This window comes from Lepisosteus oculatus, unplaced genomic scaffold (genome assembly GCF_040954835.1).
Source record: "Lepisosteus oculatus isolate fLepOcu1 unplaced genomic scaffold, fLepOcu1.hap2 HAP2_SCAFFOLD_78, whole genome shotgun sequence".
Classification (NCBI taxonomy): domain Eukaryota; kingdom Metazoa; phylum Chordata; class Actinopteri; order Semionotiformes; family Lepisosteidae; genus Lepisosteus; species Lepisosteus oculatus.
The window spans coordinates 197,425-224,957 of NW_027168341.1; the positions used below are offsets into that span (position 1 = coordinate 197,425).

General features: G+C 49.6%; 8 non-coding genes and 1 pseudogene across 8 annotated transcripts; 4 read left to right on the plus strand and 5 right to left on the minus strand.

The window, feature by feature from the left end:
• Positions 1-288: 288 nt before the first annotated feature.
• Positions 289-426, plus strand: LOC138235200 (U1 spliceosomal RNA; annotated as a pseudogene).
• A 635-nt stretch (positions 427-1,061) lies between these two features.
• On the minus strand, positions 1,062-1,180 carry LOC138235191 (5S ribosomal RNA). Its single transcript, XR_011188074.1, has one exon. It is a non-coding gene; the product is annotated as a 5S ribosomal RNA (ribosomal RNA).
• Positions 1,181-2,955: 1,775 nt separating this feature from the next.
• LOC138235194 (U1 spliceosomal RNA) lies at positions 2,956-3,119 on the plus strand. Its single transcript, XR_011188077.1, has one exon. It is a non-coding gene; the product is annotated as a U1 spliceosomal RNA (small nuclear RNA).
• Positions 3,120-3,754: 635 nt separating this feature from the next.
• Positions 3,755-3,873, minus strand: LOC138235175 (5S ribosomal RNA). Its single transcript, XR_011188059.1, has one exon. It is a non-coding gene; the product is annotated as a 5S ribosomal RNA (ribosomal RNA).
• A 1,771-nt stretch (positions 3,874-5,644) lies between these two features.
• On the plus strand, positions 5,645-5,808 carry LOC138235193 (U1 spliceosomal RNA). Its single transcript, XR_011188076.1, has one exon. It is a non-coding gene; the product is annotated as a U1 spliceosomal RNA (small nuclear RNA).
• Positions 5,809-6,444: 636 nt separating this feature from the next.
• Positions 6,445-6,563, minus strand: LOC138235183 (5S ribosomal RNA). Its single transcript, XR_011188067.1, has one exon. It is a non-coding gene; the product is annotated as a 5S ribosomal RNA (ribosomal RNA).
• A 9,585-nt stretch (positions 6,564-16,148) lies between these two features.
• trnat-agu (transfer RNA threonine (anticodon AGU)) lies at positions 16,149-16,222 on the minus strand. Its single transcript has one exon. It is a non-coding gene; the product is annotated as a tRNA-Thr (tRNA).
• Positions 16,223-25,380: 9,158 nt separating this feature from the next.
• Positions 25,381-25,451, minus strand: trnad-guc (transfer RNA aspartic acid (anticodon GUC)). Its single transcript has one exon. It is a non-coding gene; the product is annotated as a tRNA-Asp (tRNA).
• A 721-nt stretch (positions 25,452-26,172) lies between these two features.
• LOC138235142 (U4 spliceosomal RNA) lies at positions 26,173-26,314 on the plus strand. Its single transcript, XR_011188027.1, has one exon. It is a non-coding gene; the product is annotated as a U4 spliceosomal RNA (small nuclear RNA).
• Positions 26,315-27,533: the final 1,219 nt, after the last annotated feature.

The window sequence follows — 27,533 nt, forward strand, 5'->3', positions numbered from 1 at the left end:
CCGAGAGAACTATTACCTCAGAGATCTGTGGAGAGAAGGGAGGGAGGAAGCAGAAAATCTGTGGGAAATAGAGAGCATAGGTCAATATCTCAAGAAACTGTGAAAAACATTATCATGTTTAAATAAAGAATGTGATTTGCACCAGAAAAAAAGAAAATTGTTGCTATGTAACTGTTACCGTGTCAAAATGTAATGAGATGTGATCATATATACTGTTTTAAGTATGTATATTAATGTAAAGCTTTCTGATTTGTGATTTCCTGTATTTTTTTGTGAAAAGAAAATAAAGTTCTTAAAAATCGGTTCACCCAGGGCGAGGCTCGGCCATTGCACTCCGGCTGTGCTGACCCCTGCGAATTCCCCAAATGTGGGAATCTCGACTGCATAATTTCTGGTAGTGGGGGACTGCGTTCGCGCTCTCCCCTGATGTGCTTGGTCCAAAATCAGATACGGGAGGGTTAGGACACCACGAGCTGCGTGGCTGCGGAAGGATCCCAGTTCGACAGGAGTGGACGCCGCTGCTGGTTCTCGCTGGCTTTTAGTTAGGGGTCCGGAGAAGCATCTCAAGCTAGTTCCACTACTCCTTCCAGACGTTCATTCCCTTTTCAAAGTCAGTCGTTTTGCTGTAGTCTGCGTTCTTTAGGCTGATTATCGAGGTTAGCCTTTATTTGGTCATGGGGGGCCTCGGTACTGTATGCTGAGTCTAAAGACAGTTTCACCCGTTTTCTGATTGCTCGGTTCTGTACCAGTGCAGACATGTCAAACAGTGAATGGCTGTACCTCTATTGTATCCGTGCTCAATGAATGAAATCGGTAACAAATGAATATATGTCTAGTTATACGAAAAACGAGTGGTTTATCGACTCATCTTCATTTGCAGATTTAGAGGCAGCTTCGATATTCGTTTTACAGACGGTTTTTTTTTTTGAATATGGGTCACACACATGCCACAGCAACAAAACATCTCTAGAGATGAGGCTATAGATCACCTTTCCATCCTGCAGGTTTTCCTCCCAAAGCCTACGGCACCAACGGCGACCCCTGCTGGCCGGGAGAGCAAAAGCTTACAGCACCTGGTATTCCCAGGCAGTCTCCCATCCAAGTACTAACCAGGCCCGACGCTGCTTAGCTTCCGAGATCAGACGAGATCGGGCGTGTTCAGGGTGGTGTGGCCGTAAGCGAAAGCCCCGGCGCCTGACTCGCTACTTGAAGCTGTGTGTGGCGGGGGTTCCGTGCCCCCCGAGCGGGACTGAAGGATCGTTCGTGTGCAACTCTTTGGAAAGGAGCTGCTTTCCAAATCGCATTGCGTGCCTGGATGTTGGCGAATGCGCTCCCTTGTGTTGGCTCGTCCCGCACTGGAGGAGGACAAACAATCTGCACGGAGGAGCACCAGGCAAGTCTTCACCAGACAAAAACCTCCAGTGCACAGCACTCTGGAAACATTTCGGGGCTTTCGCGTGTTTATTTCAGCACGTAAAGCGCACCGGTCCAACACGTCGGCTGGGCGCGCGGCGCCTCCGCCCTCTTGTGGCCTTGCGGCGTCAGAGCAAGAGGCTCCTTCTCGCTGCCCTTCCGCTGTGTTGCAGGACCCGGAGCGCGCACTTTGTGGGGGGCGGGGGACCGCGTTCGCGCTCTGCCCCCGGTCTCTTGCGCGAGTACTAAATCTCACGGACAGGGGGGCCTCGTCATTGATTGTTACAGGTGAGACGGGGATTAGGAGGAGACCCCGACTGATGGGTAAAGGGGAGCACTAACACCAGAGGGACACCCCCGGCGTCTCTTTTTGAGAGACGCCCTGGGGTTTCCTAATGGCCAAGGAGGGTCGGGACCTCGGTTTGACCTCTGTTTGTGCAGCAGAGTGTCGCCATCAGGAGGCTGGGGCGTAAGAGAGCCACACAGCCCGCAGGGTGAGCGCTCCCTACTGGTCCCAGTCACACCTCTTGCAGGAGCAGCAGCAACCGGAGCTTTTCCGGGGTGGAATCTCCCATCCGGGTGCCGGCCAGGCTCACACCTGCTGGGCTGCCCCGGGGGTGAGCCCAGTCGAGAGTCGCAGGGCCAGATCTAGTCACCGGGGAGAAACGATACAAGTGAAGGATTGCTCGGCTCTCGGCACTTGAAAAGACCGACAAATGTCTCGTTCCCGCCGGAGCTGAATGTACCCGCATGTGTGGTGTCGTCTTCTTCCCCCGCCCCTCTGTGTTTGCTGTATTGTCTCTGAAGCCAGCCCCCCCGAGACGAGACGGGCTGTTCCTGTGCCCCAATTAACACTTTACAGGTGCCATTCCCCGGCATTGTGGCCATTGTCGGTGCTCACACGCGATAAGATAAGGCGGAGGAGAGCGGGGCATGCCCAGCGGCAGACATTCAAGGAGGGGGTAGGGCGAGGTGAGGTGAGGTGCGACACGCCGGAGCCCCGACGCAGCTAATGCGGAGCACTTGTTGGACTGGCATCGAAAGGACGTGTGCGCACGGAGCGAGCCTTCCCTGCGGCGGAGCGCGGGAACTTTCTCCCCCCCTCCCGCTGCAGGAGTTGTGTGCACTGCAGCGGTGCCGAGAGAAAAGCACAGAAGGCAGCAGGCTCTGGAGAGCAGGTAAGAGACGGAGCCTTGTGGGCAGGCGAGCAGGCCCGTTTTTTGGAAATTGCTGAAAAGGTTTGTTCGGTGTGTGGCAGGCGCACGTCGCGAGCTTGCGTGGCGATCTGCCGGTCTGGAGTTATGCAAATGAGGCCGAATTGCATCCCGGGACATGCTGCGAATGCGCAACGGCGACTGCAGATGTGTAGGAAACAGCGCGCTCGTTTTCTCGTTTTGCCCACACTTTTGAGTGTTAGTGTGGCGTGTGAGTGTGTGAAAGAGTGGGCCCAGCAGGAGGCGGTGGCGTGCGGGGCGAGGAGGTGGCCTAGGCTGCGCGATTTGTGCTGTGGGTGCGGGCTGCTTGCAGGGGCCTGTTTAACTCATACTTACCTGGCAGGGGAGATACCTTGATCAAGAAGGAGGTTCACCCAGGGCGAGGCTCGGCCATTGCACTCCGGCTGTGCTGACCCCTGCGAATTCCCCAAATGTGGGAATCTTGACTGCATAATTTCTGGTAGTGGGGGACTGCGTTCGCGCTCTCCCCTGATGTGCTTGGTCCAAAATCAGATACGGGAGGGTTAGGACACCACGAGCTGCGTGGCTGCGGAAGGATCCCGGTTCGACAGGAGTGGACGCCGCTGCTGGTTCTCGCTGGCTTTTAGTTAGGGGTCCGGAGAAGCATCTCAAGCTAGTTCCACTACTCCTTCCGGACGTTCATTCCCTTTTCAAAGTCAGTCGTTTTGCTGTAGTCTGCGTTCTTTAGGCTGATTATCGAGGTTAGCCTTTATTTGGTCATGGGGGGCCTCGGTACTGTATGCTGAGTCTAAAGACAGTTTCACCCGTTTTCTGATTGCTCGGTTCTGTACCAGTGCAGACATGTCAAACAGTGAATGGCTGTACCTCTATTGTATCCGTGCTCAATGAATGAAATCGGTAACAAATGAATATATGTCTAGTTATACGAAAAACGAGTGGTTTATCGACTCATCTTCATTTGCAGATTCAGAGGCAGCTTCGATATTCGTTTTACAGACGGGTTTTTTTTTGGAATATGGGTCACACACATGCCACAGCAACAAAATGTCTCTAGAGATGAGGCTATAGATCACCTTTCCATCCTGCAGGTTTTCCTCCCAAAGCCTACGGCACCAACGGCGACCCCTGCTGGACGGGAGAGCAAAAGCTTACAGCACCTGGTATTCCCAGGCAGTCTCCCATCCAAGTACTAACCAGGCCCGACGCTGCTTAGCTTCCGAGATCAGACGAGATCAGGCGTGTTCAGGGTGGTGTGGCCGTAAGCGAAAGCCCCGACGACTGACTCGCTACTTGAAGCTGTGTGTGGCGGGGGTTCCGTGCCCCCCGAGCGGGACTGAAGGATCGTTCGTGTGCAACTCTTTGGAAAGGAGCTGCTTTCCAAATCGCATTGCGTGCCTGGATGTTGGCGAATGCGCTCCCTTGTGTTGGCTCGTCCCGCACTGGAGGAGCACCAGGCAAGTCTTCACCAGACAAAAACCTCCAGTGCACAGCACTCTGGAAACCTTTCGGGGCTTTCGCGTGTTTATTTCAGCACGTAAAGCGCACCGGTCCAACACGTCGGCCGGGTGCGCGGCGCCTCCGCCCTCTTGTGGCCTTGCGGCGTCAGAGCAAGAGGCTCCTTCTCGCTGCCCTTCCGCTGTGTTGCAGGACCCGGAGCGCGCACTTTGTGGGGGGCGGGGGACCGCGTTCGCGCTCTGCCCCCGGTCTCTTGCGCGAGTACTAAATCTCACGGACAGGGGGGCCTCGTCATTGATTGTTACAGGTGAGACGGGGATTAGGAGGAGACCCCGACTGATGTGTAAAGGGGAGCACTAACACCAGAGGGACACCCCCGGCGTCTCTTTTTGAGAGACGCCCTGGGGTTTCCTAATGGCCAAGGAGGGTCGGGACCTCGGTTTGACGCCTCCCCCGAAGGACGGCGCCTGTTTGTGCAGCAGAGTGTCGCCATCAGGAGGCTGGGGCGTAAGAGAGCCACACAGCCCGCAGGGTGAGCGCTCCCTACTGGTCCCAGTCACACCTCTTGCAGGAGCAGCAGCAACCGGAGCTTTTCCGGGGTGGAATCTCCTATCCGGGTGCCGGACATGCTCACACCTGCTGGGCTGCCCCGGGGGTGAGCCCAGTCGAGAGTCACAGGGCCAGATCTAGTCACCGGGGAGAAACGATACAAGTGAAGGATTGCTCGGCTCTCGGCACTTGAAAAGACCGACAAATGTCTCGTTCCAGCCGGAGCTGAATGTACCCGCATGTGTGGTGTCGTCTTCTTCCCCCGCCCCGCTGTGTTTGCTGTATTGTCTCTGAAGCCGGCCCCCCCGAGACGAGACGGGCTGTTCCTGTGCCCCAATTAACACTTTACAGGTGCCATTCCCCGGCATTGTGGCCATTGTCGGTGCTCACACGCGATAAGATAAGGCGGAGGAGAGCGGGGCATGCCCAGCGGCAGACATTCAAGGAGGGGGTAGGGCGAGGTGAGGTGAGGTGCGACACGCCGGAGCCCCGACGCAGCTAATGCGGAGCACTTGTTGGACTGGCATCGAAAGGACGTGTGCGCACGGAGCGAGCCTTCCCTGCGGCGGAGCGCGGGAACTTTCTCCCCCCCTCCCGCTGCAGGAGTTGTGTGCACTGCAGCGGTGCCGAGAGAAAAGCACAGAAGGCAGCAGGCTCTGGAGAGCAGGTAAGAGACGGAGCCTTGTGGGCAGGCGAGCAGGCCCGTTTTTTGGAAATTGCTGAAAAGGTTTGTTCGGTGTGTGGCAGGCGCACGTCGCGAGCTTGCGTGGCGATCTGCCGGTCTGGAGTTATGCAAATGAGGCCGAATTGCATCCCGGGACATGCTCCGAATGCGCAACGGCGACTGCAGATGTGTAGGAAACGGCGCGCTCGTTTTCTCGTTTTGCCCACACTTTTGAGTGTTAGTGTGGCGTGTGAGTGTGTGAAAGAGTGGGCCCAGCAGGAGGCGGTGGCGTGCGGGGCGAGGAGGTGGCCTAGGCTGCGCGATTTGTGCTGTGGGTGCGGGCCGCTTGCAGGGGCCTGTTTAACTCATACTTACCTGGCAGAGGAGATACCTTGATCAAGAAGGAGGTTCACCCAGGGCGAGGCTCGGCCATTGCACTCCGGCTGTGCTGACCCCTGCGAATTCCCCAAATGTGGGAATCTCGACTGCATAATTTCTGGTAGTGGGGGACTGCGTTCGCGCTCTCCCCTGATGTGCTTGGTCCAAAATCAGTTACGGGAGGGTTAGGACACCACGAGCTGCGTGGCTGCGGAAGGATCCCGGTTCGACAGGAGTGGACGCCGCTGCTGGTTCTCGCTGGCTTTTAGTTAGGGGTCCGGAGAAGCATCTCAAGCTAGTTCCACTACTCCTTCCGGACGTTCATTCCCTTTTCAAAGTCAGTCGTTTTGCTGTAGTCTGCGTTCTTTAGGCTGATTATCGAGGTTAGCCTTTATTTGGTCATGGGGGGCCTCGGTACTGTATGCTGAGTCTAAAGACAGTTTCACCCGTTTTCTGATTGCTCGGTTCTGTACCAGTGCAGACATGTCAAACAGTGAATGGCTGTACCTCTATTGTATCCGTGCTCAATGAATGAAATCGGTAACAAATGAATATATGTCTAGTTATACGAAAAACGAGTGGTTTATCGACTCATCTTCATTTGCAGATTTAGAGGCAGCTTCGATATTCGTTTTACAGACGGGTTTTTTTTTTTGAATATGGGTCACACACATGCCACAGCAACAAAACATCTCTAGAGATGAGGCTATAGATCACCTTTCCATCCTGCAGGTTTTCCTCCCAAAGCCTACGGCACCAACGGCGACCCCTGCTGGCCGGGAGAGCAAAAGCTTACAGCACCTGGTATTCCCAGGCAGTCTCCCATCCAAGTACTAACCAGGCCCGACGCTGCTTAGCTTCCAAGATCAGACGAGATCGGGCATGTTCAGGGTGGTGTGGCCGCAAGCGAAAGCCCCAGCGCCTGACTCGCTACTTGAAGCTGTGTGTGGCGGGGGTTCCGTGCCCCCCGAGCGGGACTGAAGGATCGTTCGTGTGCAACTCTTTGGAAAGGAGCTGCTTTCCAAATCGCATTGCGTGCCTGGATGTTGGCGAATGCGCTCCCTTGTGTTGGCTCGTCCCGCACTGGAGGAGGACAAACAATCTGCACGGAGGAGCACCAGGCAAGTCTTCACCAGACAAAAACCTCCAGTGCACAGCACTCTGGAAACATTTCGGGGCTTTCGCGTGTTTATTTCAGCACGTAAAGCGCACCGGTCCAACACGTCGGCCGGGCGCGCGGCGCCTCCGCCCTCTTGTGGCCTTGCGGCGTCAGAGCAAGAGGCTCCTTCTCGCTGCCCTTCCGCTGTGTTGCAGGACCCGGAGCGCGCACTTTGTGGGGGGCGGGGGACCGCGTTCGCGCTCTGCCCCCGGTCTCTTGCGCGAGTACTAAATCTCACGGACAGGGGGGCCTCGTCATTGATTGTTACAGGTGAGACGGGGATTAGGAGGAGACCCCGACTGATGGGTAAAGGGGAGCACTAACACCAGAGGGACACCCCCGGCGTCTCTTTTTGAGAGACGCCCTTGGGTTTCCTAATGGCCAAGGAGGGTCGGGACCTCGGTTTGACCTCTGTTTGTGCAGCAGAGTGTCGCCATCAGGAGGCTGGGGCGTAAGAGAGCCACACAGCCCGCAGGGTGAGCGCTCCCTACTGGTCCCAGTCACACCTCTTGCAGGAGCAGCAGCAACCGGAGCTTTTCCGGGGTGGAATCTCCTATCCGGGTGCCGGCCAGGCTCACACCTGCTGGGCTGCCCCGGGGGTGAGCCCAGTCGAGAGTCGCAGGGCCAGATCTAGTCACCGGGGAGAAACGATACAAGTGAAGGATTGCTCGGCTCTCGGCACTTGAAAAGACCGACAAATGTCTCGTTCCCGCCGGAGCTGAATGTACCCGCATGTGTGGTGTCGTCTTCTTCCCCCGCCCCGCTGTGTTTGCTGTATTGTCTTGAAGCCGGCCCCCCCGAGACGAGACGGGCTGTTCCTGTGCCCCAATTAACACTTTACAGGTGCCATTCCCCGGCATTGTGGCCATTGTCGGTGCTCACACGCGATAAGATAAGGCGGAGGAGAGCGGGGCATGCCCAGCGGCAGACATTCAAGGAGGGGGTAGGGCGAGGTGAGGTGAGGTGCGACACGCCGGAGCCCCGACGCAGCTAATGCGGAGCACTTGTTGGACTGGCATCGAAAGGACGTGTGCGCACGGAGCGAGCCTTCCCTGCGGCGGAGCGTGGGAACTTTCTCCTCCCCTCCCGCTGCAGGAGTTGTGTGCACTGCAGCGGTGCCGAGAGAAAAGCACAGAAGGCAGCAGGCTCTGGAGAGCAGGTAAGAGACGGAGCCTTGTGGGCAGGCGAGCAGGCCCGTTTTTTGGAAATTGCTGAAAAGGTTTGTTCAGTGTGTGGCAGGCGCACGTCGCGAGCTTGCGTGGCGATCTGCCGGTCTGGAGTTATGCAAATGAGGCCGAATTGCATCCCGGGACATGCTCCGAATGCGCAACGGCGACTGCAGATGTGTAGGAAACGGCGCGCTCGTTTTCTCGTTTTGCCCACACTTTTCAGTGTTAGTGTGGCGTGTGAGTGTGTGAAAGAGTGGGCCCAGCAGGAGGCGGTGGCGTGCGGGGCGAGGAGGTGGCCTAGGCTGCGCGATTTGTGCTGTGGGTGCGGGCCGCTTGCAGGGGCCTGTTTAACTCATACTTACCTGGCAGGGGAGATACCTTGATCAGCCTGTAGGTGGAGTAGTTGGATTGTTTTTCTTTTGTTGGAAGCAGTGTTCGATTTGCAGTTTTTGAAATGGCAACCTTTGGATCCCGTAAGAATGCTGTACGTTTTGAGCTCTTGGATGACCTCTTCATGGATCGTATGCAGTTCAGCAGAAAAGTGTTACAGAAGGAACTTGGCTTTGAACCTCGGCACTTGGATTTCATCTTCGCTCTCCCAGGTCAGAAAGCATTTGAGGTTGTATTTGCTACCTATCCTCTGTTTGAACAATGCGTGGATGTGTTTGAGGCAAAAAGAGGCAAAGTTCCTGCACTTGAGAAGATCAACTTGCAGCCTCTGACACAGAGAGAGAGGAAAACGGTGCATGTTGTTATGTTCTCGGAACTGGCAAAGACGGAGGACATTCACACCTGGCTTAACCAGTACTGCACCGTCCACCATGGAACTGAGGTTAGAGATGTTGATGGTATAAAAACAGGAGCAAGGAAATTCGAGGTTCGCTTGCTACCGGACAGCGTAAATGGAGGCTTAAGGCACCTGCCCTCTACAATCCGGCTGGGCGCCTGCAATGGCTATGTGTTTTATGTGGGACAACCAAAGGTGTGTCGGCGCTGTGGTGCTGTGGGACACCTGGCATCGTCCTGCACTGTGAAATGCTGCAAGACCTGTGGCAAACAGGGACATTTAGCCTCTGACTGTTCAATGCTGCCAAAGTGCAATTTATGTGGCTCGGAAGGACACGTTTTTAAGAACTGCCCTCACGCCTACGCCAATAAACTCAAAATGAGAAAGGATGAGGCAGTGCTTGTTTCAGCCAAACCGGCCCGAAAATCCAAAGCAAACAACAAGTCAAACAAAGAACCCTTGTTGGACAAAGACTCTCAGCCTCCAGCCAGGATCAGTCCTGCTGTGGCTCCGGGGCTGGTGGAAGAGAAATCCACTACGCCCCCACAACCGCAGACTGCACCAGACAAGCACGAGGGTTTGAAAACCCCCGAGAACAGCGAGGACCCCTCCCCCACTCCTGCTCCTCAGAACGAGGGCCAGTGTGGGGCCCCCCGGTGGAGCGGGTCCAGCGAGGATACCCAGGATTCAGCGGAGCTGCTTTTCTCAGACTCTGCAAGTGCTACAGATGCCCTCCTCTCCTCCATCCAGTCCATCACGGAGGATCTGCAGCAGCTGGTGGGTGAGGGGGAAGAGGAGACTGGTGCATCGGCTGCACCCCTTTCCCCTCAGTGCTCCCAGGAGCTGGACTTGAGGAAAAGAAAAAATGACTCTGTTTTCTCCCCGAGCGAGGAGGAAGGAGAGCATGGCGATGGGGACAGCTGGAACCTCTCCACCCCTCCCTCTACCCCCTTCCTTGAAATGGACTCTGTGAACGCCTTTACTGCTGCCACCCTGATGAAGGCTCATTCAGAGGATGGCTGGCAGGAAATTGGTAAGAAGAAAAAGAAAAAGAAAAAGGTAACAGGTGAGACCGAAGAGAAATGTGTTTTGTAAAGACTGGTTCCACTTTCTTATGTAATATGGCTCTTAACATAATTTCTCTTAACACAAGAGGTATCAATGACAGAGTTAAATGCCAGTCTGTCTTTGATTACCTCCAGCAGAGAGAGGGAGATGTGTTGATGTTGCAGGAGTGTGCTTTAGCCTATCAAGAGAGGTATAAAAGTTTTGAAGATAGGTGGGATAAAGGGCCTTCTGTTTGGTCAGGGGACAATAACAACAGAGCCTCTGGCGTGGCCATTCTTTTCAAAGGATGGGCATTCAAATTGAAAAGTATTCAGAGGGTCATAGATGGCAGGTTGCTGTGTGTGGATGTGGAATGGGGGACCGTTAACCTGCGGCTAATCAATGTGTATTGCCCTACTGACGTAGGAGGAAGGGTGGAGCTACTCAAGGCACTCTCCCCCCTATTGTTATGCAGCACAGACGTGATAGTGGGAGGGGATTTTAATTGTATCTTAGAGCACACAGACAGGCAGTCTAGCTCTCCGATAAAATTGGATTCCAGCTCACTGGCCCTGCAAAACTTAGTTCAAGACTTTAAACTCTCAGACACATATAGATGTATATATCCCACAACAGCAGGATATACATGGTCAGGGAGGAATAGCAGCTCCAGAATTGACTATTGCTTTGTCTCAGAGAGAGTGAAAGTTGTTGGGGTCACTCTTCAGCCTGTCTTCTTCTCAGATCATCAGGCTTTAGGGTGTAGAGTGGAACTCCAGGGCGGGACTGTCTTTGGCCCAGGCCTCTGGAAACTCAACACAAAGCTGCTAGAGAACGAGGGGGTAGTATCCCGCTACAAGGAGAAACTATCACAGTGGCTGTCCTTGCAGTGTCTGTACGGGTCAGTAGGAGAGTGGTGGGAGGAGGTGAAGGTGAGGACAAAGGCCTTTTTCATGGCTGAGGGAAGGAAGGCTGCTGCCAGACGGAGAGGAGTGCTAGCCAGGAAACAGAGGCAGCTGCAGCGTCTCTACACGATGCTGCACAGTGGCTTCGATGTGCTCGAGGATATCGCCCTTTTAAAAAAGGACATCCGGAGCATAGCCGAAGAAAGTAGTCGAGGAGTGCTGTTAAGAAGCAGAGTGCAGTTCTTGGAAGAAAATGAGAAGTGTACTCGCTTCTTTTTCAGGAAAGTGGTAGGCTCCAAGACTGTCATGGAAAGTGTAGTTGATGAGGAGGGACGAGAGAGAACAGAGCCGAGTGCTATCCTCTCCTGCACCGAGGCCTTCTACTCAAGACTGTACAGCTCTACAGAGGTAAAGGATGAAGATATTCATTTTTTTACCTCAAAGCTAGAAAACGTTTTGAGTGAAGAAGATAGGGAAGTACTTGAGAGGGATTTGACAGTAGAAGAGCTGAGACAGGCTATGGAGAGCTTACAGCAGGGGAAAACTCCGGGTGCTGACGGGCTCCCTAAAGAATTTTATTGCACCTTTTGGGATCTGCTTCAGGATCCGCTACTGCTCCTATTCGAGGAAAGCTACAAGACAGAATTGCTGCCTGACTCCTTAAGAGAAGGCACTATCTCTCTCTTGTTTAAGAAAGGAGCAAAGAATGACATAAAGAACTGGAGACCCCTCAGCCTGTTAGGCGTGGACACTAAGATCCTGTCCAAAGCCCTTTTCCTGCGCCTACAAAATGTAGTGGCCTCACTGGTAGGGAAAGAACAGACTTGTGGGATAGCAGGACGCCTGATGAGCGACAACCTGGCCTTGTTGAGGGATGTCTGTCTGTACTCAGAGGATCGCTCCCTCCCTCTGTGCATTTTAAGTGTAGACCTAGAAAAGACCTTTGACCGCCTACCGGTCAAAGGCCGGTCACGCGGTGCGTGATTGGTTGACCGACAGGGGCACTCGTGGTCCGTTGGTCTGTCGTAGAAAGACTTACTGTAAACGTCTTTACTGTGCCCGTTGTAGATATTGAATTTTACCACTGAAGGGAAATCTTAGTAGCTGAGCATAAAAAGAATAGGAGCATACTGTAACGCGTGTGAAGGCCATAAACGATATTAATTTTGGAATGTAAACATACAGTATATAGCTGGTCTTGGTACTTTAAAGAAAAAAATACACACCAGTATTCCATTTCTCCCTAAACATTGTAAGCTTCGAAGTCTTTAACTAACGTGATACCGGAGTCAACAAGCATACTTTTAGAATTTGATTAAAAGGGAATATAATATGGAATCGCGTATCTCAAGAAATTAATAACGATATAATTATATTCATGTTGCAAAAGAACTGCAACGGACATAAAAACTCCCTTGCTTTTAACAGAGCGTTCCATAATTTCTAACTACGAAAATGCCAGGTGAAAGGATTTGTAAACATATTTTGTTAAAGCAAGTCAGTTTTTTCCGCAACACATAAAATACATTTTTCCAAGAAAGTTTAGCCTTTGTCACTAATGAAACCACTAAATAAAGACATAAATATAGAAATCTTAAGATTTGTTTTATTTAATGTTGGTAGCAGGATGAACTGTCAGAGTGTATATTTTGTCGCAAAGTTGCTGCAAGATGTTAACAGTGAAAAAGGTATTTAGAAATGAGTTATTTCAAGATGAAAAAGAAAACATACACGAAACATGGTTTCATAACGACCAGAATCGGTCTTGAGAAATTTTTAACTTGATTTACAGTATTTGAGAGGTATGTCTTAACACCGATACTACAGTGCTTAAGTACTGCTCACGTATATGTTTCTAGGTTTATATTATGCATTTCATACGGTCAAATTACTTTTGAGCAACTAATAAGAAGCGCGAAACGGTATGCGTTTTAGTTTCGTTTTGTGCTGGGACCCGTGGATTGATTAGAGATATCAAGTACATACAAGTCATTTTTTAAATGTTGTAGTTCGTCTTGAAAAAATGTTACGAGTACATCATCTATCAACAATTACACAGGTTCTGTTTCCATATTGCGGATTTTCGTTAGGTATTATCAAATCCAGTGGCGCTGTGTGTTAGTTTACTGAGTCCCATGTCACATGGTCTGTGATTGAAACCTGTAAAACCGGTTTAATTTGTCACAGCCAGCACTCTTCAGGTGTGAGGGTCTTCTGCTCAGAATGAAACGCTAAAATGTTTGTGTATATTCTAATGGTAGTGGGGGCAGGGTGTGTGGGAACAGGTTTGGTTGAAATTGCATTGGACATCTATGTTCTTCACACCTGAAACATTTTCTCTGAAAGCATTTTCTTCGCAATTTAACCGATCTTGTTACAGCATGTTACAGTTTACTATTATTAACCATATTAATTTTAAGTGCTTAATGTAAAATCTTGTAAAAATATATTTTCATTGTTGAAATATACATTAAGTCTGACTATCATATAATAAGTTAAATACAAAACTAAAGATAAAATAGGGTTAAATATAATTCAAAATATTTTGCTAACAATGTTAACTGTTTATGAATAATAAAATGTATTAACTAAGGAGTAGGATGGCACAGTTGTTAGTATGTTTTTTGTTTTGTTTCTTTTTCATAAATACAACAGTAGTACCTGATGTCTCAGTGGCTTTCAAAATTAAATTATGCATGCAAACCTGTGAACTAGAAAGATAACTAAGATATCCATCCATTATATTCCATAATATCCATGAAATATATGGCGCTGAAATATGTGTGACGCAGTGGTGGCCTGACACGGTGAGGTGCGCTGGCAGCTGTGTGATGCAGTGGTGGTCGGGTATGTAGAGGTGCACTGGCAGCTGTGTGTTGTGACGCAGTGGTGGCCTGACACGGTGTGGTGCCCTGGCAGCTGTGTGATGCAGTGGTGGTCGGGTATGTAGAGGTGCACTGGCAGCTGTGTGTTGTGACGCAGTGGTGGCCTGGCACGGTGAGGTGCGCTGGAAGCTGTGTGATGCAGTGGTGGTCGGGTATGTAGAGGTGCACTGGCAGCTGTGTGTTGTGACGCAGTGGTGGCCTGGCACGGTGAGGTGCGCTGGAGCTGTGTGATGCAGTGGTGGTCGGGTATGTAGAGGTGCACTGGCAGCTGTGTGTTGTGACGCAGTGGTGGCCTGGCACGGTGAGGTGCGCTGGCAGCTGTGTGATGCAGTGGTGGTCGGGTATGTAGAGGTGCACTGGCAGCTGTGTGTTGTGACGCAGTGGTGGCCTGGCACGGTGAGGTGCGCTGGCAGCTGTGTGATGCAGTGGTGGTCGGGTATGTAGAGGTGCACTGGCAGCTGTGTGTTGTGACGCAGTGGTGGCCTGGCACGGTGAGGTGCGCTGGCAGCTGTGTGATGCAGTGGTGGTCGGGTATGTAGAGGTGCACTGGCAGCTGTGTGTTGTGACGCAGTGGTGGCCTGGCACGGTGAGGTGCCCTGGCAGCTGTATGATGCAGTGGTGGCCTGGCACGGTGAGGTGCGCTTGCAGCTATGTGACGCAGTGGTGGCCTGGCACGGTGAGGTGCGCTGGCAGCTGTGTGATGCACAGCTCAGTTGGTTTTGTCCAACTGAGCAATCTTGCTTTCATAAAATATACCAACATTTTAATGACTGATGATTAACATGCTGTAATACACAGTTCAAAATTAAAGGCTCAAATGCTGTACATGAGAGGTTAAGCTCCCCCTGGCGGTTTTACAAGGCGACGCCGGATAGTTAGTCACGTGACACACGTGAACCGCGTGATACCCCGGTGGGCGTGTCGCGGTATGCCGCGAAATACCTCACCCATTTTGAATGGCTGCATCTGTACGTTCAGAATCAAACCCGCAGCTGTTGTTCGACTTTATTTCTTGACTAATTACAACTGAGTGTCGCACGAGCAGTTACGTAAACTTGTCTGGTATATTTGAACACAAATGCCATTCTTCAATTAAAACTAACAGTACATTGTCAGGGACATTCAGTTCTATAAAAACAAGAGACAGACAAGAGAATATTTCTTCCTTTCATGTGGACTACGTGTTGACTTACTGATCGGAATAATTGAAAAGTTCGGGTTCATAGCCGATGCAGTGCGTGCTAATTAGAACAGCAACGCTGAGCTCTCGGCACCGTACTGAGCCCAGGTGTTTTTCTAAAGCTGTCAGGTGCAGTTCATTTACATGAAGGAAATTTCTTACTGGGTACAATTACAATGCAGTAAGTAGCACAGACTACTTAGGGAGCAGCCCGATGTGTTTAAAAATGACCCGAGCCAGGTAGGAGTCGAACCTACAATCTCCTGATTCGTAATCAGACACCTTAGCCATTGCGCCACTGGACCTGGTGTAACACTGCAGGACTGTAACCCAGTGAGCTCAGCCCTGCAACTAGTAAAATATTACCCCCGGTCCATTCTTTTCCAAAAGTGAGAAACACCTGTTTTCTACATGTTGTCTGTTTTAAAACCATATCTCTTTAAACCAAACCAAGAGTTTGTCTTTTGCACTGCTATTCTGATTCATTTCGATTTCAAAGAAAAAAAAACATTACCTTCCAAAGCATCATAAAATTGTCCCTTCTTCCAGACTCTACTTCTCTCTTGTAGTAGTACAGCAGACCTTTCCAGGTGAGCAGATCACAGAGTCCGAAATGAGCTTCCTCCATCAAGCAAAGTACCTGAACATGACTCTGTCATCATAAAAGCGCCCCTGTAATAAAGAAATTAAATCCGAAATCAAGAGGGCAGTTGCCTACTGAAATACAAGAAGTCATCAATTTTAACCTAGCAACACAGTTCAGAGTCCGGAGTGCGGACTGATGGCGCACGGAGGGTCCATATACTGTGTATCCCTCAGTGATTTTCCGCGTATTCAAACCGCCAGCGTGTGACTCCCCTGTCCCCGTGACCTCATTGCTCTGCTCTCTCCTCTGTGCAGCCGAGCCCGACTCACGGTAAAGTGAAAAAAAATATGCCCTCAACGTGAGATTTAGTCTGGAGCGAGGATAGATGTTACCTTTTTATCATTGAACAGGATGTATGTGATGTGGCGACTAGGTTCAATTTTGTATCCTCTTTAAAAGATTAAGGACTGGGGTGAGCGTGATTTACCAGCTAAGAACCCGACGTGCGCACCGTTTAAGCTGCATAGACTCGGTCGTTTAACTCTTCTCCATTAGTAGGGTTAAGGTTAAAGAAAAAAACATTGCTGACTTCTTTTTTTTTTGCCAGCCGCTAGCGCTGATTAGCAAGGTTTGTATTTCATGTTTTGCAAGTTGCATCCATTTTAAGAAAAACAAGTCGCGTTAAAGACAGGAAATGAATACTTGCATTTAATTAAGTCTAGCCGTAGGCGGTTGTCCATAATGACCAGTACTGTTCAAGAAGACAGAACAAAGAAGGCACCGCTGGGATTCAAACCCAGGATCTCCTGTTTACTAGACAGGCGGTTTAACCAACTAAGCCACAGCGCCCCAGGAGTGTTGTCCTTTTGCAGCCACTTGGACACACCTTTAGAAAAACATTTTGTTAGGCATTCTGCCTCAGCCTAAACACCTATAGCTTGCAAAGCGCATGCTATTAGACAGGCACCTCTGCAAGACCTTAAGAGTCTCTTAAACTAGTGATAGTAAGGTGTTCCCAATGGGTGATGTTCGGCTTTCAAATCATCTCTCCGTGGAAGCGCCGAGATGCAGCTGTTTAAGGCTTAGAAGCAGCTGACTGTTTCACTACCTAGCTGATCACTGTCAGTCAGGGAGCTTAGAGGTGAAAAGCCTGTCTGAGAGACAATTCGCCATCGATCAGTTCAATATGTTCTGTACCAGCTCGGCGCACCCGAGATCATCTTGGTAGCCGTGTAGCTCAGATGAGTGAGAGCTTGTGTGTATTTACCACCGTGATTGGATGCCGGCCTTTCTCAGGTCACAGTAAACCTTCTGCTCAAAAAAAGTGAGGTAAAACCTCACTCTGCACAGTAAAACCTAAAAAAGTGAGGTTTTATTTAATCTCTGACCAAGGGAAACGTTTCATTTTTTCAAAGAAATGTTTGTTAAAAAATAAAGTCATAGTTCCATGGGATTCAATCATAGACCGTGTGACATGGAAGTCAGGAACCTAACCCACTAAAGCACTACAGAAACATTATCGACAGACAATGTACAGCGTGTACTATTCTTGTGTTGCGGTACATGAATATAATTATATCGTTATTAATTTCTAATTTATAACTTTATTAACTTTATAAATTAACTTTATAAATTTATTAACGTTATTAATTAATTTCACGACGCACAGACAGAGCGTGGGGAGCCGCCGCCTGCAAACACGGCTCCAGGCAGGACTCCGCTCTGCAGGAGCCGCAGAGCAGAGGAGATGGGGGCAGCTTAGCTCCTGTGCAGAGACCTGAGCTGTTGTTGCTGCGGACGCTGTCTTTTCTGCACTCGGGGTAGGAGTGAATGTTGAGTTGCCCTTAGAAATGAAGCAGAGCACTTCAACGGCACGGGTGTGTGTGTGTGCGCCCTGGTGATTCTGGGAGCCAGATCGAACCTGGGCTAAAAGAGAGGGGGCTTAGCCCTCTTCCATTTACTAGTTCAAAGTTGTACAACCCATTTGTATCTGCTAGGCGGCGCAGTCGTCGTGCACAAAGAACGCTTTGAAAAGCGTCAAAGGCAAGTCATTCTGAGTTGGTCGTTTGTGTTTTCCGTTCAGACGCGAAATGCTGAAATGATCTCTCGGCTCCTCGGTTGTCATTTCTGCTCCGTAAAGGAATCACAGCACGCGTCGGCTTCCAGCACGGTGGGTCGGGACACGATGCCGGGGGTCGGAGAGAGCGATGTCTTCCTCGTTAGTATAGGACCTGTCACTTGTCCCCACCTGTCACGCGGGAGACAGGGGTACATCAGGATGTTTCATTGAAGTGAAAGCAGGATGCGCTGCGACATGCACTGTGCAGATCCCGCCACACTAAGAGGTGAGTGGGTCTGTTCGATCACAGCGCTAGGCGAATCCCCAATCCCTTTTGTGCGTGGCGACAAAAGAAGTCTGAAGTCTGTTTCCACCCGGGGACCTTTCGCGTGTGAGGCGAACGTGATAACCATTACACCACGGAAACAGTGGTAAGATGTGCCCAGCGGCCCAGCGCTGAGCTTCGCCAATGCGATTCAGCGGCTTCCAGTGCCTTTATTGGGGTGCGCTGATGGACCGTGCTCTCTCTCCAGAGACCAGCACGCCTGTCATGGACGGAGCAGGAAAGGTGGCGCCACATTCTACAGCCCTCTCCACGCAATCGACGAAATCGGGCTACTGAAGTGGAGAAAATCGCCTCTCCAGAAAGTGCAAATATCATCTTGGAGAGTATAAATCCTATTGCCAAAGGTCAGCCCTGTCTACCAGAGTAACCCTCCCACCTCCTGCAGCGATGGTCAGCTCATCTCACACGCGAGAAGTTTCGGCTGGAAACAAGCGCCCCCTCTTCTCGCACGTTTTGCACGTTTGAGTAGTTTTAATGCGGCTCCTTCGTACGCGGTGCTGATCTTTTGGAAAGCAGGAGGCAAAACTGACACGTTCCCATACCAAAGTCGAACCCGGGCCGCCTGGGTGAAAACCAGGAATCCTAACCGCTAGACCATATAGGAGAGCACAACCCTGCTGTTCCGGGCATCATGCAAGCAAACTACAGAAATATTAGAAAACGCAAGAGAGTTGTCACTCAGAGTGTCGAAGGGTCGATGTATACTGGGGCTCAGTTGAAATGCAACGTCAGGACTTTTCCGAATTATGTCACATGAAGAGAGCACAGCCTTTTCCACCCTGCCACGTGTGTATCGGTAACTCGCCGTGATCGTATAGTGGTCAGTACTTTGCGTTGTGGCCGCAACAACCCCTGTTCGAATCCGGGTCACGGCAGAATAGGGGTGTCTGCTTTTACTACTTGCACGAATGAAGGCAAAAAAAAGCCAATCGATGTGAACGAACGGCGCTTTACAGAGGAGTACTGCCTGACTGGATCGTTGATGAACGACAGAGGCCACTCCGACCTCTTCTCGGGTTTCTTCAATGACTTACTAAGGATCTTCTTCACATTCGCCCATGCAGGGGAAGCCAGTTACACCAAAGCAAACGCAGAAAAGTGCATTTCATGCAGAGACCAGGAGGGACCTGTTTACACCAAGAGTGGTCGGAGTATGGAACAATGCGCCCAGCCCTGTTGCTGGAGTCGATTCTTGATTAGATTTTGGGCTCACTAAGAGGCCCCCGCTGGGTACTAATCTTTCTGTTGTTCTCGCAGGTGTTGCGCTGCTTTTGAGCCGACAGAGCTTGTCTTGGTCTGTCGGGACAGCCCAATTGCAAATGATCGGCTCCAGGTACAGAAGGAACGTGCGTTTGGTACAAGAGTGCATGAAGGCACCGGAAATACATTGGGAACAAATGACTGGTGGTTCAAGACCTCTGTGAAGTGCAGGAGTGTGCAAGAAGAGGCTGTTTGCACCCGGTCTCGAACCTGGGACCTTTCACATGTTAGGCAAACGTGATAACCACTACACTACGGAAACCTGTAGGGTTTGTTGCTGGTGTATCGCTTGCGTTTCGGGCTGAGAAAGGGACGCGTCATTTTAGGCAGGGGGCGCTGGAGAGAGGAACAAAGGGAGCGATGAAACAAAATGCCGAAACCCGGGATCGAGCCAAGGACCTTTAGAACATACTCTCACGAATCGTTAGAATATGTGCGTTTGATCATCAATTGCGTAACAACCACATTCGTTCGACTTGAGCCATCAAGCTCATAGTTTTCAAATCTTGAAAGCTGTCATTGAGCACATCATAGTCTGCAGTACGCCCCGTAACTTGCGTACTTCAACAGAAAGAAGAGCAGACAGCTCCATAAATATGCGAGGCGCAGAGAGTGCAAGGCGAGCCGCACACGTTTTGGTGGCTGAGAGAGGGCAGTTTTTGCTTCTGCATTTCCCAAGTAAGGACGCATGACAACAAGCGATTGCGGTGCTCATTTACGACATAGTGGTGATGAGTTTTCAGTACGTGTTCTTTTGAACGAGCAATGAGGTTGCTGCCTTGGACAGCTGACTGCACGCTCTCATTGTGCCACGTGATGAGTATTCACCAGGCTCGTTCAGTCATTAGTCACATTCCATCGTTTGCCATAAGCAGATGCTGCAAGGTGATGTGGATATCAGTTCCCAGTCTTGTGGACGAGGACAAAAAGAGCACACAAGGGCTCAGCCGGGAGTTGAACCCAGGACCTCCCACACCCTAAGTGAGAATCATACCCCTAAACCAATGAGCCACGGCAGCACTTTCTATTTTATCCTGTCAGCGAGCTTGAGGACGGGGGAGAGGCGTCATTCGCTCGTCCAGTCAGACCTTCATCAATAAGTCAAGAAAGCCGCAATTACACGACTGCCTTGCAAACGAAGGGCAGTGAACTGCACCCGGTAAGAGGGGAACAAGCGGCACTAGGCGACACTGAGGCATGAGCCCCAGTGAGGGGGGTTAGCTTGCATGGTACAGCGCTCGCTTTGCATGCGAGAGGTAGCGGGATCGTTTCCCACGTCCTCCAGGTGTGTGCTTAGAGCTTGATGTGCCGAAAGGTGTCCTTTAGCCTGTGGTCACGCCTTGCATGGAGAGCGTCATGCAGCTGTCAATCATTTCGCAGCCACGCCCCCTCTTCATCTTCTCTCTGCCTTAAGCGTCTCCGCCACTCTCTCTTGACATTTCATGTCAGCATGTCAGAAGTCCGAGTGACGTTTTTAATGGCTGAGTGAGGGCACGATGCTGAAGCAGAGAGGCCACTTCAGCCAGAGAGACTTGTGCTAGGTGAGATCTGAAAAACGGACTCACAACAGAAACAGACCAAAAAAGTATCGGTGAGATCAAAAGGCAAATGCAACATCCAGCAGAGGGCGTCTGAAGATTAGGGAACGGGCGACTGAAATCCATATGAGGCAAACTTTCCGGCTGTGCACTGCAGCTGGCCTCGTTGGCATAGTTGGTAGCGCGTCAGTCTCTTTATCTGAAGGTCCTGAGTTTGATCCTCACACGGGGCATGGCTGCTTGCTCTTTTCAAACACTTGCGGCAACTGTTCGCTCATAACCACGTCTGGAATGCGTGACCTTTACACGGGGGAGAAGCAACGCCGCATCCCTTTTCTAAAGAACATTCATATTCAGAAATAAGTCAAGAAATTTGCCATTACTTTTGCTGTCAGCCTGCCCATGTTGCCAAAGAAAGATTCACTCTGCGTCAACATGACAGAACAGCGATCACTTGAAAACACTGTTCCACACTCCGTAAGCAAGAACTTCAGTGTTTGCAGTCACCCGATATGCCGATAGTCAAAGGAGCACAAAACACGAAGCGTCAAAAGACAAGATGAGTTGATGGAAAGAGCGTTGAATTGATGAGCACAAAAGTTCAGCTCGTACAATAGGCAACGAAGGTCCCGGCGTCATCATCGCACTTGAAAGGACTGCCTTGCAGACTAAGGGCAGTGGGAGGTTGCTGTTTTGAGATGGAGGCATTGGGATGGTGGGCCGAGATCTATTCTTCTTAAGGAATTCTTCATCGTGAAAGATCGGTCCACAGATCATCCAAAGAACTTACAAATTTTTGGGACTCAGGGAATCACGTCTTGAAAATACGGCTTGGACGCGTAACGGCATTCTATCCAACTATCCAACTGCAGGACTTGAGGGTTTTTTGTGCTTTGTTCTGTTTTCGTTGACATCGCATTCGTAAGAGCGTCAAAAAAAGGCAATTCCAGCATCTAACACGAATAAAAGGGCTATTGAAACTGCAGGGCTGCGCAGCTTCTAAAATCCTTGCACACAATTCTCCGTTATTGTTACTTCCTTCTTTCTGTCTAACAAAGTTCCCTTTTCCTGACCGGACGGGGAGACTATCATTCCAACTTGAAGCCAGCCTTAAGTTCTCCGAGGCGCATTTGTCTGCTAGCACGCATTTTGTGAAATTTTTTTTTGTTGTTGTTAAACCAAAAGCGACTTTGAAAAAGGTTTCCACCGCCGCCCGGCACTCTATGTTAGACTGTATCAAGAAAGCAGCGCGCGCTGCAGCCGTGGCCGAGTGGTTAGGGCGATGGATTAGAAAGCCGTCGGGGTCTCCCCGCGAAGCTTCAAGTCCTGCCGCCTACGGTGTCGTCGTGTGTCTGCGCAACAAAGGAAAAGCACCCGTTTCACTTTTCCCGTGACTTTTAAAACACGAATGATCTGGATTTCTACATGAATGGCTCTTAAAATGTGATCTGATCTTCATCTGACGCATAATAATAAATAAAGACAGTCTTGTTTAACAAACAACACACAACATTTTACATTGTCAATTCAGTTCAAATCAATGTATTTCTATATAGCGCCTTTCACAACAAGGTTGTCCCAAGGCACTTAACAATGCAAGTTGTTAAGAGCCTTGTGTCTAATATGCCGCCTAGGTTACGTGCTGTCTCTTTGAGGCAAATGTTTAAATCCTCTGAGTTAAGTGCTGAAGTTATAGTAGTCCTATCAGTTTTGTTGCCTCCGATCAACAGATCCTCAGTTTTCTCAGAGTTGAGTAACAAAAAGTTTTCACACATCCAAGTCTTTCCTTCATTAATGCATTTAACTAAAGTGATAATAGAAGAGTTGTCATTTGGTGTAAACAAAATGTTTATTTGAGTGTCATCAGCATATGAATGAAAGTTCATATTATTTTTTCGTATTATCCTACCTAGCAGCAGCATGTAGAGAGAGAGAGCAATATTGGTCCCGGCACTGATCCGTCTGGTACCCCAAATTGAACTGGTGACGTTGATGAAGCAGTACAATTATTAGATATTTGAACATAATGAAAACGATGAGTAAAATGTGAAGTAAACCACTGAAGGACGGTTCCAGATAAGCCAACCTCAAACTCAAGCCTGTGTAACAAAACAGAGAGGTCAACCGTGTCAAAGGCAGCTCTAAGATCTAGAAGCACAAGCACTGTTGCATTCCCCGCATCAGTAGGTAAGAGAATATCATTTACGACTCTCGTTAATGCAGTTTCAGAAACCAGACTGAAATTTCTCAATTATATTATTTGAATCCAGATACGATTGACGTTGGGCAACAACTATTCTCTCAAGACTTTTAGATTGAAATGGGACCTTTGAGACAGGCCTGTAGTTGTTAAGAACTTGTGGATCCAAATTTGACTTCTTAAGGAGCGGTCTAACAACTGCTACCTTAAATTGATCAGGTACAACGCCTGACGCAAGCGATGCATTCATCATACTAATTATAGGTCCTGCCAGTCCTTCGAGGGAATCTTTGACTAGCTGAGTGGGGATGGGATCTAGCGAACAGGTGGTTGACTTTGTCTTACGTCTGTGTTCATGAGTCCACCATAAGAAGAAATCTGAACAGGAGTGGTGATCATCCGAGGTCACCACGGAGGAAATCACTGCTCTCCCCAACAAAAAAACCACCACTGCCCCTCTCAAGTTTGCTAAAGACCACATGGATGTTCCACAGCAACTCTTGGAACAATGTTCTGTGGACAGACGTGACAAAAGTTGAACTTGTTGGTAAATGTACACAGCGTTATGTTTGGAGATAACAAAACACTGCATACCAACTCCAAAACCTCATCCCACCTGGGAAGCATGGCGGAGGCTGTACGGCTTGCAATCATCGAGGGACCGATGAATTCCAAGATGTATCAGGAAATTCTACAGCAGAATGTCAGGGTGTCTGCCTGTGATCTAAAACTCGAAAGACGCTGGGTCATGCAACATGACAAAAACAAAGGAGTACATCAACAACAGAGTGGCTGAAACAGAAGAAATTCCGTATTTTGGGATGGCCAAGTAAGAGTCCTGACCCCAATCCCATTGAAGTGCTGTGGCATGATCTGAAGCAGGCCGTTCAGCGCAAGACATCCCAAAAATATACATGAACTGAAACAGTTTTGCATAGAGGAATAGGCCAAAATACCTCCTAACCGCTGCTCAGGTCTGACCAGCCGCTACAGAAAGTGGGGGTTGAGGTTTTTGTCAATAAAGGAGGTTCCACTAGCTCCTTAATATAAGGGTTCACGTACTTTTTCCATCAATGACCTTGATTGTTTAAAACATTTGTTAAAACAGCAATGTCAAATGTTGGGCGTGTGTTGTTTGTTAAATCAGACTCTCTTTGATTATTATGACTTAGATAAAGATAAGATCACATGTTAGGACCCATTCATGCAGAAATCCACATCATTCCGAAGGGGCTGTTTACAAAAGTTTTTCTCCCAACTGTATGTGAGAGAAAAGCAGAGACGCTCACTGAGTAAGGTGGGGTTGCAGCTTCGCAAATTGCAAGGACATTTGTACTCTCAAAAGGGGACAGGAGCACCCCAGATAGAACTCGAACCCACAATCCCTGGCTTAATCACTAGTTTAAGAGACTCTTAAGGTCTTGCAGAGGTGCCTGTCTAATAGCATGCGCTTTTCAAGCTATAGGTGTTTAGGCTGAGGCAGAATGCCTGTTAACAAAATGTTTTTCTAAAGGGGCCTCGCACTCTTTTCCAAGCAATGGTCACCATCCCCACCGAGTGTCACAATGTAGTCATGTCCTAGGACGTCACCTGTTAGTCTCCATTTGTCTGCCACCAACACTTTAGGTTACGGGGTCACAACCGCACCCCGGAGCGCAGAGGAGCCGTTGGCGTTCTGGTGGCGCAGATTGGGCTGAAGGTGGGGCGCTTGAATCTCGCTGTTGGAGGCCGTCTGAAACTGACCCAAGCCTTTCCCTTGAATTAAATGTAAATAAGATATGAACCCCAGATGCACATGGAATCAATCACGTGTTTCCTTTGAGCCGTTTCAAAGACTGCTCCAGAGTTTACCTTGCACAGATGCGCAAAGATTAATGATGGGGGTGCATGCTTCCAGGCGCCTTACAACTGTAGGGACTGATTAGAGACAATTCGTAGCGTGTGTTCGTTTCCATATACGCCCCGTGTTGCAATGGTAGGATGAAGTCAAATACGGCTTGGACGTGTAACGGCATTCTATCCAACTGCAGGACTTGAGGGTTTTTTTGTGCTTTGTTCTGTTTTCGTTGACATCGCATTCGTAAGAGCGTCAAAAAAAGGCAATTCCAGCATCTAACACGAATAAAAGGGCTATTGAAACTGCAGGGCTGCGCAGCTTCTAAAATCCTTGCACACAATTCTCCGTTATTGTTACTTCCTTCTTTCTGTCTAACAAAGTTCCCTTTTCCTAACCGGACGGGGAGACTTTATCATTCCAACTTGAAGCCAGCCTTAAGTCCTCTGAGGCGCATTTGTCTGCTAGCATGCTTTTGTGAAAGTTCAAATTTGGACAAACACAATCTGTGGCGTTTAGCGTGACATAGTCTTGCAGGCATCGTGCTGTCTCACTGCAATACTATACCGCTGGAGGAAACAGTCCATCTGGCCATGAAACTCATTTGAACGTCTAGCTACAGCAACTAACAATATCATGATTTATTCAGGATGTGTGGAATCAGAACGTCCCGGAGACAGCTTCCGAAATCGTGAGCATTCTCTGGTGGTGTCCTGCTGGGATCCTGTGGGCGTGTGTTGGTGGTATAGTGGTGAGCATGCAAAAGCCACTGCACTGGCCAGGAATCGAACCCGAGCCTCTTACTTGACAGGCAAGAATTCTTCCACTGAACCACCAATGCTCAATACCTGTACCTTCAAAAAAGACGCTTTTTTGGTGCTCTGTTCAAAAAGCGTCGACATCTGTTTCCAGCTGCAAAATGCCATCCGCGGACACTGAAGAATTTATTTATTTAGACACCGCTCAGAATCCCCTGTAAGATTCTCCCTCAGTTCCTTTGAGCAGTGTTTTACCTCTTTCAAAAGGCTTCACTTTCCTAGTCACATTCCAAGGCTCATCGAACCCGGGCTGTTTCCTCCAGCGGTATAGTATTGCAGTGAGACAGCACGATGCCTGCAAGACTATGTCACGCTAAACGCCACAGATTGTGTTTGTCCGTTCGTGTCAGTTGTCCTGCAACCACGGGAAGTGGGACACAAACATGCTGCAATGCTTTCAGGACGTTAGGATTTGTTTATGCAACATCCGAGAAGAGTACTTGTGGCTTGAATGTGAACTGTACGTGCCCGCCCCCTTTCCTCTGTAGTGCATGAGTTCCTCCCGGCCCTTCGTCATTGTTCTGTCATCTTGTATTTAAAGGGTTGTATTCCTGCTGCTGATAATAAGCAACGGTTTTCTCACAACGCCCTTTGTTTCCGACGGAGCCCTTGTCTGTCATGAAATTCTTCAAAACCTCAAGCTAGAAGAAGAAGACGACAAATATGAAGCGTTACAGCAACGACATGCCATGAGACGATTGATAACGATTTCCGTAGGATCCCCGCGGTTGCCTGGCAACCGTCAGCTTTGCGCAGTGGCAGTATCGTAGCCTGTGAGGTTTAGCCGAGGCGCGATTATTACTAGTTGAAAACTTTTCCCAATACCCCCCTTCCGCCGGTTTGCAATACAATCGGCGAAAGCAATTTTTGACAGTCTCGTCAGAGACTGAGCAAGGTGTTTAAAGACAGATTTTGTCATGGTGACATCATGATAGAAAGAAACGAGCTTGTTACGTTTCAACAGAAACGCTCTTTAGCTCTTTCAGCGTTATGCAGAGAACAGCGTCTGTCGAGATCACTTTTGAGTCAGCGCGAAACGCCGTGTGCTGTCAGTTTGATTTCATATTGCTCGTAGCGGCGCCCGGCTTTTGTCTGTCAAACGTTAGGTTGCGCTTCTTCATGCTGCATCGTCGGCATGAGTGGAGCTTTATAAACGTCTGTACTTACTGCGCCCCATAAGAAATCGTTTGTCCCCGTTCAAAAGAGATTGTGCGATGTCCTGCAGCAAACCTTTGACAGTTTGAAAAGAGGAATTTATTCTGCTTCCTGTGCGTGCAGTAGTTACAAAGTTGAACGCCTTTACACGATCTGCTGCAGTTTTCAGTGGGCGGGCTTTGTCAAATGGCTTGGAAAAACGCACAGTGTTTCGGCTCGGGAAACATCATGAGCAGTGTCCTGCATGTTTTCTGTGTATAGCTGTCTTTTAACGCATACAGAATTCATTCGAAATCATTGATTCCTCCAATTAACAAGGGTCCCTTAAAGGATGAGTCAAAGTAACGTCTAATCGGATTAGTTTCCTTAGAGCTGGTTCAGAGTTTGCTCAAGAGTTTACCTTTCACAGATGCGCAAAGAAGAATGTTGGGGGTGCACGCTTCAAAGCTCCTTACAGCTGTAGGGAGTGATTCGAGACGATTCGTGGCGTGTGCTCGTTCCCATATACCGTACGCCCCGGGGTGCAGTGCTAGGATGACATACAACACCGCTTGGGCACGTAACGGCGTTATATGCAAGTGCGGGACGTGAGGGTTTTCGTTTGTTCGTTTTGTTTTGCTCTGCTTTGCTTTGTTTCGTGGTCAAGAGGCGTAAGGTAAGTCGTAATCCAGGGAGAACACTGGTGGCAAACAGTCCGAGGTGAGAGGCGAGGACAAAGTCGAAAAGGCAGAAGGGGAGTCCAATATCCAGAATAAACGAGGTAATGGAAAAACGCCAGGTAGAGCTCTCAAGGAGCAGACTCAATACCGAGCAGCGGGAAGCAGGTAAAGATGGTAAAAATAGCATTGCGTACCGCACGGTGGAGTGTGTGCAGGTGGGTAAACTCGTGCGGCGGCGTTTGTTAATAATCACCCACTGCTGGTGCTGATTAGATCGCTTATGAGTTGGTC